This window comes from Jaculus jaculus, chromosome 11 (assembly GCF_020740685.1).
Source record: "Jaculus jaculus isolate mJacJac1 chromosome 11, mJacJac1.mat.Y.cur, whole genome shotgun sequence".
NCBI classification, from domain to species: Eukaryota; Metazoa; Chordata; class Mammalia; order Rodentia; family Dipodidae; genus Jaculus; species Jaculus jaculus.
In genome coordinates, this window is record NC_059112.1 from 98436236 (window position 1) to 98450073 (window position 13838).

Sequence of the window (13838 nt, forward strand, 5' to 3'; positions counted from 1 at the left end):
CGAAGCAACAGGGAGTTCACTCTTCCTTTCAAAGCCCTCTGGGTAGCCGAGGGAAATGATCTCTGATTGATAGGATTTCTTCTTTGGGTCCTAATGACAAAATTACACCAATACCCCAGCCTTGCTTTGCACTGTACTTGGAAGAAATCTGAGCAGCTTTTGTCAGCCAACCACAGCAGGAATTATGATCCAGAATTCACTGCACACTGGTAATAGTTTGGGTGGCTTTTAGCTCCCTGATTAACACAGGGAAAAAATTAAAAGTCCCTTTATTTCTTCCCTCAGTACTTGAGAAAATCTATATATTAGCCCACATAGCTACCCACTATGCACAAATTCCCCTTAAAAGATGGAGACTATCTACAGAGATAAATAACTTGCAGGCCTAAGAGTTGTATATTCTGAGATTATGGACAGTGTGCAAAGTTTGAATGGGCAGAGATCTGTGGCAGGTGGAATTTTGATTAAAAAAATTATGGGGAGCTGGAGAGATGAATCAGCAGTTGAAGGTGCTTGCTTGCAAAGCCTACAGACTTAGATTCAATTCCAAGGACCTACACTGTAACCCAAAAGTGGCACAAGTATCTGGAGTTTCTGCAGCTGCAACAGAATCTAGTGCATGCATACATGCACACACGCACACACACACACACACACACACTGCAAATAAGTAAATATATATTTTTAAAATTATTTGTACCAGACTTGGTGGCATGGGCATGTAATTGAGCTACTTGGGAAGCTGAAAAAAAGATTGAAAATTCAAAGCCAGCCTCAGCTACAAAGTGAATTCAAGGTCAGCGTATACCGTAAGCCACACCCCCCCAACACACACATACACAGCCTGTATTAATGAGATGCTAACTCAAAAATGAAAACCAAAAGAGATCTGGGGATACAGCCCAGTGGCAGAGCACTTGCTTAGCATGTGCAAAGCCCAAGGTTCAATCTTTAATACTGCAATAAACTACAGTATTACTTGCTGTCATTCATATTCCTTATCTTTAGTTATTTTTCTACAAGCAAACTATTGAAACCATGTGTTCTGGTTAACCTGTGAGCTCTAAATTCATGAAGTCCAGCTCAAATAAGTTGTACTGCATTCCTACTAATGTGAAAGTGGCTCCTACAGATGTCCACATCTCAACTTCATAAACTGATGTTTTATACTCATTACTTTTCTCATTGCTGTGACCAAAGCAACTTAAGGACAGAAGAGTTTATTTGGCTCACGGTTTGAGAGTATGGTGCATCATGGAGGAAAGGCATGGTGGCAGGAACAGCTGGTCACATTGCATCTGCATTCAGGAAGTACAGAGATTAATGCTGGAGACCAGTTTGCTTTCTCCTTTTCTGCAGCCCTGGACCAGCCTGCGGAAGGTCACCACCACCCATACCCAGGGTGGAGATTCCCTGCTTAGCTAGGCCTTTCTAGAAACAGCCACATAGACACATTCTGAGATGTGTTTCTATGGTGGTGATAAAGCATGTCAAGATAACAGTGAATGCTATCCTGTATCAGGCTGGAAGGATGGCTTAGCAGGTAAAGTGTTTGCCTGCAAAGCCAAAGGACCCAGGTTCGATTCCCCAGGACCCTCATAAGCCAGATGCACAAGGGGCACATGCGTCTGGAGTTTGTTTGCAGTAGCTGGAGGCCCTGGTGCGCCCATTCTCTCTCTCCCTCTTACTCTGTCAAATAAATAAGTAAATAAATAAAATATTTTAAAATAAAAAAAAAGATTATCCATGTCACATATATTCAGTGGGTACTCATAGACTCCTAAGAGTTTTGAATTCTCCTCCCTCTGAAGATTCATAAAACTCTTGTCTTTTCTTCAGCTGCCTCCAAGGTGCTCAGTTCTTTGGGTTCTTCTGAGAAAGCGAAGGCCGCGGTGGGGTGAGGCCCTCACTTCATCAGGGCGACCAGCACCGCTCCAGGCAGTCCATGCCATGGCCTGGGCCTCAGAGCTCACCTGCATCTATTCGGCCCTCATCCTGCACATTGATGAAGTGACTGTCATGGAGGCTACGGTCAACGCCCTCACTAAAGCAGCCAATGTGAACGTTGAACCTTTCTGGCCTGGCTTGTTTGCAAAGGCCCTGGCCAATGTCCCCATCCATCGAGAGCCTCATCTACAACGTGGGGGCAGGTGGGCCTGCTTCTGCGGCTGGTGCCCCAGCTGAGGAGAAGAACGTGGAAACCAGGAAAGAAGAGTCTGAAGAGTCTGATGATGACATGGGCTTTGGGAGGGTCTAGCCCAGGCTGACCTGAAATTCGCTATGGAGTCTCAGAGTGGCCTCGAACTCATGGTGATCCTCATACCTCTGCCTCCCCAGTGCTGGGATTTAAAGGTGTGTGCCACCACACCCGGCTAGGGCTTTGGTGTTTTTGACTAAACACACTCAATAAAAAGGAGTCTGTTGTTGGTCAAAAAAAACTCCTACTTGTTACCTTCTCACGGTCACTGTAGTGTAAGAAGAGAACCCATTCTTGTTATGTAGCTAACGGATTCTTACATATGTTGCTGAGGAAGAAGCTACCAGCGTGGAGGATAAATACCTTGACAATCTTGGGTCTTTTTTTGTAAGACATGTGCCATCACACCTGGCTTCCACTGAGATTTTTGTTGTTGTTGTTGTTGTTTGTTTGTTTTACAAGCTGAGAGAAACAGAGAGAAGGGTGACAAACAGAGAGAATGGCCATGCTAGGGCCTCTGGCCACTGAATCAAACTCGGCTCGTTAGGCTTTGCGGGTAAGCTCCCCAACCACTGAGCCATCTCTCCAGCCCTCAAACGCTGCTTTCAGAAAAAGGAACTGCGAAGATCTGGGGAAACGGCTCAGCAGTTAATGTGCTTGCTTACAAAGCCTGCTGGCTTGGAGTCAATTCCAAAGCCAACCATGTAAGCCATTGGCACAAGCATTTTGGTCTTGGCAGCATTAAGAGGCCCTACTGTGTTAAAACACACACATACGTACAAACATAATTTTTTAAGGAGGGATGGAGAGTTGAATGCCCTTTCTATGAAAACATGCGGGTCTGAGGAGGCCTGAACCATCCAAATTCAAGTCTCTAGACCCTATGTAAACAGCTGGCCACATGTGCCTAGAAGCCCAGTCACACAAAGAGGAGCAGAAGCGAGGGAAGAGCCTGGGCTCATGAACAGTAAGCTTCGGGGTCACTAAGAGACTCTGGCTCAAAACAAGAACAAGGATGTGAGGGTGATCTGGCTGCAACATCTGTCACCCCACTGGTCGCCAGGGTTGGTTGGGCTGATCTGGCTGGCTAGGCGGGTGTCCCCATCCCCCCCCAGCACCCCCCCACGTGCGTCCCTCCTGGGGCTGCAAGGTGGAAGAGGACGACCTTCCCCAAACAGAGGAGGACCGGTCTACGCTCCCCTGCTACAACCTCCAGAAAAGCTCTCAAAATGAGAAGAAGAAGAAAAGGGATGACACAAAACACCTGACAATCTGCTCTGGGCACCAAAGACAAGCATCCCTTAGAGGCACTGCAAGGGCACATGCTTGGGCACACTCACAACACACACACACACACACACACACACACACACACACACACACACATCAGAAAAGGGAATTGCAAAGAAAAAAACACTAGGTTACTGAGCACAAACTCTATGCCAAGTGTTGGACAAAGAAGGCACTTCCTGACCATAACCCAGGAGGAGGCCTTACATAATACAGGCCAGCCTAGCATTGTGTCACACCTCTGACCACGCCCATGCCCTTCCTATGCTCCGTTCGCACTAGCCCTTTCCATTTTCTTGGGCATGGCAAGCTTTTCCTACCTCAAGGCCTGTGCACTGCTTCCCTCTATCAGGATGTTCTTTTCAGATACGTGCCTGGCTCACTCCCTGGCATGCCTCATTTCTCAATTCAGTGTCACCTCAGAAATATCCTCCCACATCCCAAGCCCAATGTTTCCCTATCATGTTCCTTGCCTGTATTTTCTTCACAGCAGACGGCCACTCAGTCATTGTCTGTCTCCTGTGAATACTCAAGCGTTGTGAGACCAAGGAGAGACCTGCTATAATCCTAATACCAGCACAGCAGTCCACACCTGCTGCTATGGTTTGAAAATGAAATCTCACCACAGGCTCATGTTGGAATGTTTTGTCTCCAGTGTGTGGTGGTATATTCTGGAAACTTTGGGAGATAGGACGTAGCTGTAGGAAATAGCTCACTAGAGGCAGGTTCTTGGGGATCTGTTATCCCTAGCTCCTTCCTGTTCTACCTTCTGCTACTTTGCCAGCCTTGAAATGAACAGCTCACTTCCACCATACACCTCGGCAACCATGATATTCAACCATGGAGTGATCCCTCACCAACCACGAGATATTCGTGAGGTAGTCAACCATGGAGTGATCCCTCTAAAACCATGAGCTAAAATTAGGCTTTCTTCCCATAAATTGTTCTCTCAGACAGTTTGGTCACAGAGACTGCAAAAGTCAGCACTGCAGTGACCTTCTCATTACTGGGACAAAACACCTGACCAAGAGCAGCTAATGAGAAGAAAAGGTTCATTTTGGCTTACAAGGTAAATTTCATCATGGCAGGGAAAGCAGAACAGAGCAGAATGTTGGAATCACTTCTTTCACATCAGCTGGGAGGCTGCAGCATGAGTGAGCTGATCTCTGAACAACCAGTGGGCTGGACTAATAAACCTCAAGGCCAATCCCTCCCCCAGTGCCACATCTCCTCCAGGAAGCTCACCTTCCAAGGGCTCCATCCACTGGGGCCTGAGTCTGAGGCTTAATCATAAACACATGAGGCTGTTGGGGGACATTTCACATTCAAACTACTATAGTAACTAATACACGTCATGTAACAGAAGCTCAATAAATATTTCTGTGATTAATGAATTCATAATTTTTTTTGCTAAAACCTCCCCCCCAAAAAAATATTATTATTCCCATTGATAGATGTGAACCAAAGTTCCCTAAACGTGCTGTATATATTTCCAACAAGGATGAATGGACTGATAGAACTCCTTTGATGGATCATAGAGAAATGAAATGGTGCAAGATCAGAGCCAGCTTATCTTGGTGTGGTAGTTGAAATGTGATAGTGTGAATGCATGGCTTCAAAGACACAGGTGTTCTATTAAAATTAAGCTTGTAACTTGGGTCTCCAGCCATTAGATTGCAGGAGGTATCACTGGATCCTAGAGTCCAGCCCTAAGGTGTGTTTGGGGATAGATCTGAATTCCAGCCCAAAGGTGTGTATATGGAGAGCAATTTGAGCTTTGGTGGATGTGTGCTTGATTGTGGTGCTGGCTGTTGGAGGAATTTCTCTCTGCTTGCACCTGTGAAGGGAAGCCAGCTCCTTCTGCCATTGATGGAGCCTGCCCGGGATCTGTAATCTTGAAATAAATCCTTTCCTCCTATGAACTGTGTTGTGTGGATGTTCCTCCCAGCAACGTGGAACTGACTACAACAGCTGGGCTACCTTTAACCCTTTAATAACCATTCATTGCCCATCCATGTGTCTGACCCAATATCCTGGTGACTATAGAGGTTGATTAGGTGTGACCTTTCAGGAATGTGCAAGCAGACCCCCAACTTACACCAACCAGAGGACTAAGAATGTCATCAGATAACATCCGAAGCCAATGGTAGATATTTCTCCACTTTACTGTAACCTGCCTACCTGATGGTCAGCCGCTGTATTTGAAAGGTGCCTTGATTTCTGGCACTTTTGTTGGTGGTGTTGTTCTCTAACTGTAAAACCGTCATGAAACTGTTAATGCACTGGAACATGGAATTGAGGTAACCAACATCTATGTTCCCAGACCATGATTACTGAAACTGAAAACAGAATAAACTATCTCCTATCCCCTTTGGGTGGCAGCTGTGTTTTCCATTGACAGAGAAGAAAGTTGAGGTTCTGATCAGATGGGGAGACTGATCTTCAGAGTCAGCCAGCAGCAGGACCGAGTTCCTGACTCCAGAGTCTGCCATCTTTCTTTAATTTTTTTAATTTTGTTTTATTTTTATTTATTTATTTAAGAGTGACAGACAGAGAGAGAAAGGGACAGAGAGAGAGAGAGACAGAGGGAAAATGGGTGTGCCAGGGCCTCCAGCCACTGCAAATGAACTCCAGACGCGTGCGCCCCCTTGTACATCTGGCTAGTGGGTCCTGAGGAATCAAGCCTCAAACCGAGGTCCTTAGGCTTCACAGGGAAGCGCTTAACCGCTGAGCCATCTCTCCAGCCCATCTGCCTTCTTTTTTACTGCTATACACTGTCAGAAGATGGGAGATTATGCCTTCATCAATTGTTTTCCAACTCCTGTTAATGAGAAATGTCTGAGCACCTGTGATGAGGAAGTCTTTCATTAGCCCACTATTGTGAGTATGTCATACCGGGGATCTGTTTTCCAGTCAAACGCTGCCATTTTGTCAACGATCAGAACAGAAAAGGATTTTAGAGAGCCATCATTATAGAACTCCCCTGAGGTACCTGTCACTTTGGTGTTACGTGAGCATGTGAGGCACACACTGCAGAACAGCTGACACAAGCAGCCATCAATCCAGGGTGGTTGCAGGGGATGGGTTTGATAGGGCTGTTTGTCCTCAACCTAAATCTTCTTATCAAAAACAATCACCCACTAACTCGACTGTATTCACTGACTACAAAAAACTTAAAAAAGGAAAGAAGGAAGGAAAAATTATCACCCACCCAGCATGGAGCCATTATGCGAACTGAAACATCTGGGATGGTGGCGGTCAGTCATCTTCCTGAGGCCTCCTTTCATCCACACCTTGCTGAGGGCCTCAGCCTCGTTTCAGACTACCATCCGGTTGTTCGCCTTTAATTTTACTTCTCATCTCCAACTCAAACTTAGAATGCTCACCACACAAAAGACTAAATTTTCGGGCTGGAGTGACAGATCAGCGGCTACGGCACTTGCCTGCGAAACTCAAGGACCCAAGTTCAATTTCCCACAAAAGCCAGATGCACAAAGTGGCACATGCATCTGAAGGTCATTTCCAGTGGCTGGAGGTCCTGGAGCATCCATTCTCTCCCTCTCCCACTGCCCACCCACCCCACCCCCCGTCTCTCTGTCTCTCCAAATAAATATTTTTTAAAAGACTAGATTTTAGCTTTTGAATCGTGATCCTCCAGGACCACTGGAAGGAGAAGATTGTATGTCATATCCCTACCTCCCAACCATTCCCAAGCATAACTTACTGAGGTACTTGTCCCAATCCTGTTACAAAGCCCCAAACAACAGTCCCAATTGTGAACACTCACACCTGATCTAGAATGGATGCTTACATTTCCCCCGTAAAATTCAAAGGTTGATATCCTACCCCTCAAGGTATTAGCAGGTGGGGCCTTTGGGGAGGTGCTTAGGTAGTAAATAAGAAAACCACATAGCTATTGTACTCTCATAAAAGAGACCTGGTGTTGCACTTGCCTTCTCATTGATGAGACTTAAAACCTGACCAGAAGCAGCTTGTGGGAGAAAAGGCTGTACCTGATTTACAGCTTTGAGGGGAAATGTCATCAGGGCAATGAGAGCGTGACAGATCTGGTGAGCTGGGGCATCACGTCTTGTCACAGCAGCAGGTAGGAAACACAGGGCTGGTTCTGCACACCAGAGGGCTGGACTGATAAACATCAAGTTCCACCTAAGCCACACACCTCCAGCAAAGCTCCACCTCCCAAAAGCTCCACAACCGTCCCAAACCGCCACTAGCTGAGAAGGGAACTGTGGAAAACACATGAGGCTACGGGAGGGGTGGCATTTCACATTCACATCGCACCAATGGATGTTTTAACACCTGGTCCCCCGGCTGGTGGCGTATTTTGTGTGACTGTGGAACCTGTGGGGCTGTAGCTTAGCTGGCAAAAGCTAGTCAGCTGTGAGATCTGGGAACAGGCCTTGAAAGTGATACCCATTTCTACCGCTTAGCTAGCAGAGGCGGGGTCACTGGGGACAGGCCTTGCAGATGACGTCCACTCCTGGCTCCAGCCGGCCCTCCGCTTCCTGATCCACTAAGATTGGGAGAAACCCCCACTGCAAGCTACTGCTGCCCAGGTCCAGCGTCACGCCCTCCCGGTCACGATGGGCTTACCTTCTGCTCCTTACTTTGCCTTGCGGACTGCTTAAAAGCAAGAAAGTGAGGACTTCCGGTCAAGATGGTGTCCACCTAACTGCGCACCTCCTGGGGACGGAAAAGACATTAAGGCTTCATTGGGTTCTTTAGGGGAGAGCAGTGTCTAACAGACCTCTAGTGGAGGGTGGGGAGGGGCGAAAGAGGGATCCTCAGCGAAACCTCAGACCCGCTCCTCCCACCTGCCCACAGGACCTCAGACTGGCCCCACCCCACCCGCAGGTGACCTCACAACCCCACCGCTCGACCTCGGACCGCTCCGCAGCCCTGCTTGACCTGGGATGCTCCTGTGCCTGGCGCCCCGTTGACCTCCAACCCGCTGCCCCCCCCCCCAACCCGCGCCTCGCGAGACCTTGGGCTGCGCTCTCCCCCCGCCCCCCGCCCCCGCGAGACCTCGGACCACTCCCCACGCCAGCCAGAGTGACCTCAGCCCGCTCCCCCCGCCCCGCCCCGTGTGACCTCAGCCCTGAGTGACCTCGGACCGCTTCCCCTCACCTTACGACCTCGGACCTGCTCCCCAGCACCGTGCAACCTCGGACCTGCTCCCCAGCACCGTGCAACCTCGGTCCTGCTCCCCAGCACCGTGCAACCTCCGACCTGCTCCCCACCCCCCCCCCATGACTTCCCACCGCTCCCCCTGCCCCTACCGACCTCGGGCCTCCTCTCCCCACATCCCCTAGCCACTTATGAACCAAGAAGGGGATCGTGATCAGAGACACCAGGTCTTTGATCTTGGCCCAACTGTGAGGAATACATTTTTGTTGTTTATAAAGCCTTCAGTTTGTGACCATCTAGTCCAGCAATCCAGATGGACTGACACTACTCGAGTATAACTTAACAGAAAATAACCCCTTAATGACCTCACCATGTTTACTGTACCAACCACATGAACAGGCTTTATAGAACTGACCCCATGGCAAAATGTTGTCTCCTCCTTCTGAATTTTCTTACTTTAAGTAATTTGTATGAAGATAGCCATGATGTTCTTAATCTACATGACAATTTCCATCCTTACACATTAAATACTTAATTGACTGAAATACTATCTGGGGAATATTTATCATCTGTCTCATTATCTAGAAAGCCAAGGAACTGTCTAATAAAGCTGTCAAATAGTTGGTACATTCTTCATCTTTCCCCTTCCCTTCCTAGAAATGGTTGTGTGGTCATGTGTGTGTGTGTGTGTACAACTGGAAAAAAAAAAAAAATAAGAGATTTGACTTCCAATGACTGCTATAAAAATTTACCTCTGGGAGACATGGAATTTCAATTGTAAAATAATCAGTCTTGGAACTTGTCCTGTCCTCTAGGAAAAGGAAAAATAAGTAGTTTAGCAGCGATTGCCCTTCAAAACAATTACTAATTATAATGTCTATAAAGAAAAATACCCTCGATACCATTACTGCTAATAGAGCCAGGCAAATCTATAAGAAGGAATTAGCCAGCATGCCTGAAAAAGAACAAAGTAGAGCTCTTGGGAATGGGGCAGAAGGGGCATAAACTCCAACAGGCTTAGAAGCCTGGATCCAAAGCTTCAGGAGGCTTACCACCTGGGGTGAGCCGCTTTCAGCAAACTGGGAAGATTAGCACAGGAAATGAGGCCAGTACAATTAGGAGACGAAGACCTCAGTTGTTTTTCTTGACCTTCCTTCCACTCTGTCTTGTTGCAGCATCCGCTGATTCCTTAATCTCCACTGGAGCAGGTAGCACACATCCTGGGGTTCATGCTTCATTCCTTAGAGCCTAGCCTGTGCCCCTGTAGCACCTGGTCTTCTGAAACAAGAGATGGCCAGAAATGGTTTCATCAAGCCTCTGTGGCCTAGCTGCAGTTCTCATTACTGTGAAAAGCATTTGACAGAAATGACTTAAGGGGGAAGAGTGAATTCCAGCTTACCGTTTGAGGAGAGGAAGGTGGCAGGAGCGTGTGGCAGCTGGTCACATTACATCCACGGTCAAGAAGCAGAGTTCAGCGAATGCTACTGCTCAGCTTACTCTCTCCGTTTTATTCAGTCCAGAATCCCAGCCCATGGAATGGTCCCACTCACAATGTCTTCCCGCTTGAATTAGTAGAATCTCAACCCCTCCCCCGCCATGGACATGGCCAGGGATTTTCAGGGTGATTCTAAATCCTATCAGGTTGACAACTGAGATTAACCATCACAATTGTCAAATCTCATCAGCCTGAAACCAGCAGTATTATGGAAGAGGATTTGAGGTAAGAAAGGAACAGGGTCTAGAGAGAAAGAGGTCACAGACTCCCCAGTACTGACCCGCCATAAAACCTCAAATCATTTCAGTTCAGATCTTCAAGTGTGAAATGGAAAAGAGGATAAGTGAAAACTAGTTTCAGACAACAGAGACCATTACAGCTGTAGGAAGCTCAAAGGATGTTATTACTGGATGCAAAGTACCATAGAACATCACTTAAAGGACTCAAAGAGTTGGCAAGTCCAAGAACAACTCCTTGCCCCCAAGTTAGCCAGTCTCTGGCATGATGGGAAAAACGGTCACTACTGTTACAAGTAGTCCCAAGTCACAAAGCTAATGGCATGCACTCTGTGGATGGACTTCTCCCTCTACCATTCCAACCTCCATCTACATCTGTGCACGGGCTGTGAACCTTGGGCATGCATTCTGTAGATGGATCCTCCATCTACAATTCCAACCTCCACCAGCTTCTGTGGATGGGCTATGAAACTTAGGCATGCGCTCTGTAGATGGACCATCCCTCTACTGTGCCAACCTCCATCAGCTTCTATGGATGGGCTGTGAACCTTGGGCATGCACTCTGTGGCTAGGGATAGGAGCAATGTGCTTTATACTAGGCTCTGGTCCCTTCCTAACTCACTTCTGAGTTCATGACTTACAGACCCAGAGTCAAACCCATAATCCTAGTTGCTGGGAGTCAAGAAAAATGGACTTTTAAAACAGCCTCTTCGGTACAGGATAGAAGTGGGTGGAGGTTGGAATAGTAGAAGGAGGAGCCCATCCACAGAGTGCATGCGCTCACATTGCAGAATCACCAAGTGCCTTGGATGAATCACATTCACTAAGGACCTTGTACAGCAACTGGCCAGTAGAAGGTCCTCAAAATAATCCTGATTTACTTTCAGTTCTCCAAAACCTTGCAGCAGGCTGGACTTGAAAGTCATCCTAAATTTACAGAGGAAAAAAAAAAAAAAAAAAGACATGGGAGCAAAGTATGAACCTTCCTGACTTACATTAGGTCGATTTAAGTTTCTTCCATTTAATGACCTTACCAAACACTAGAGCTACTCACGGCTTAAGCACTCCCTACCTTTGCAGAAGAATTGGATCTTTTTTGGATATGTGTGTGTTTTGGGGGGGCTCATACTTGTTTGGGTGCACATTCGTGTGCATGTGCACATATATATGAGTGTGCAGGGTGGTCAGAAGTCAACATAATATGGCTTCCTCATTCATTTCCCTCCTTATTTTCTTGAGACAGAGTCTCTCACTGACCCCAGAGCTCATTGATTCGGTTAGACAAGCTAGCTAAGCAAGCCCTGGGGATTCTCCTGTCTTTGCCTCCCCAACACTAGGATTACAGATGCAAGTGACCCGGACACCAAACTCAGATCTTCAAGCTTGGATGGCCAGCACTTCACCCACAAACCATCTCCTCAGTCCCACATTTCAATAACATTAAATAGAACCTAAGATTGCACTATTTGTAAATAAAGTTTTCAAATAGGCCCCTTCCTAGGTAGTTACATTTACTTTATCGACTTAACCACAATGTATTGGGCACCTACAGATACCAAGGAGACATCATCCTTCAAACAGTAAACAGTTTAGGGTGGATGATTACACAAAACCTACAAGAATAAATCCTGATTTAAAAACTCAGTGATGAGAACAGGGATGATGTGAGTTAGAATAAACCTGATTCAGTGTCAGGACCCAAAAAAAGACCTCCCTGAGGAACAAATGTCTAGGTTGACACCTAAATGATGTAAGGAAGTTAACCCAGCAACACCTGGCCACAGAAAGCCAGTCTAGAAGAATTCAGTGTGACTGGAGCATGCCGTTGGGGAGGGCCCAGTGAGAATCATCCTGCCTCTATAATCCCAAACAATTATCTGGATGACATTTTCCCTAAGGTTGGAATCCGGATATGTTCTGCAATTAACATTTTACAGAAACAACACTTGAGGCTGTGTTTGCTCTGTGTCAAAGCGCTCTCCTCTGTAAAGATGAATAGCATTAACCCTTCACTGGCTCACTGGTAAGAGGAGCTGGAATACGGGTGATGGGATTAGAAGATGCTCTGCAGGACCCTGCACCTTCAGTCTACGTAGAGTCCTCCTACCGTCATCCCTTCTTGGAGACTCCTAGCCAGCCTCATACAGCAGAGACGCTGAGAGAGAGAGAGGGAAAGGGACAGACAGAATGAGAGTGTGTGTGTGTGTTTCTCCCCAGAGACCTTGCCACAGGTTCCACATCTTGGTGAGGAACTCTTACAGCTCAGGCAGAGGCTGAGTTGGCTGGAGGATATTCGAAGAGGCTGGAGAGGCTGCTCAGTGGGTAACGTTTGCCTAGAAAGTATGAGGATCTGAGGTCAATCCGCAGAAAGCATCGTAAAATGCCAAGCATGGTGACATTAATCCCACAGTGCAGAAAGAGGTAGGAGAATCCCCAGGGCTCACTAACCAGCTAGTCTGTGCTGACCTATAGCCTAGTTGGTGAATCTCAAGCCCATAAGAGACCTTATCTCTAAAAGAAGTGAATGGTGTATCTCAGGATAGTACCTAAAGTTGACTTCAAGCCTCCCATGCACACATAGACACATACCTATACACCTATGCCCACACATGTGAACATGCACAAATACATGTGTACAGAGAGAGAGAGAGAGAGAGAGAGAAAAGCTGCAAAGTCTCAAAGAAAGACCCAGAGCCCTACCCAACACAACACTGGGCATCAGCAAAAGCTGAGATCCAGATAGTACCTGCCAATGTACAGAAGAGTACAGAGCAGTGGTAGGTGGAGGCTCCAGAGAGAACTACAGAGAGTAAGAGTGTGGCCCCAGGTCCCATCAAGCCCAGCTGCACATACTGGGTCACTGGAGAACCTTCTACACCCTGACAACGAAAGTTTCTTTGAAGGATTGTTGACAGACATGGAGAGCTGGGCTGCCCTTCCTTAGATCTTAGATGGGGTCTGAAAGGCAGTCTGTTGTATAGCTGCTTCCTCCTCTGGACTGAAACCTTTTGCCCTGAAAGGAGGAGTGAGTCTCATGAGGCTCAGGAAATTCGTAAGAATCTGACAAGACTCCTGAGGCCTCTCCCCAAGGTCATATAGGCAGTAAACACCTGCTGGGGAAGAGGAGACTCATGGGTAGTGTAGCTGCCCGCACGCTGTGCCCTGACTCTAGAAATGCAGCTTTCTTTTTCTTTTTTTTTTTTTAATTTTTTATTTATTTATTTGAGAGTGACAGACATAGAGAGAAAGACAGATAGAGGGAGAGAAAGAATGGGCGCGCCAGGGCTTCCAGCCTCTGCAAACGAACTCCAGACGCGTGCGCCCCCTTGTGCATCTGGCTAACGTGGGACCTGGAGAACCGAGCCTCGAACCGGGGTCCTTAGGCTTCACAGGCAAGCGCTTAACCGCTAAGCCATCTCTCCAGCCCGAAATGCAGCTTTCTTAAGTCGTCACCCATGAGGTAGGTTTGCAG

The 13838-nt window shown here is 47.2% G+C and overlaps 1 pseudogene; it reads left to right on the plus strand.

Moving 5' to 3' along the window:
- The first annotated feature begins 1950 nt into the window (after positions 1-1950).
- Positions 1951-2257, plus strand: LOC105943638 (annotated as a pseudogene).
- The last annotated feature ends 11581 nt before the right edge of the window (positions 2258-13838 follow it).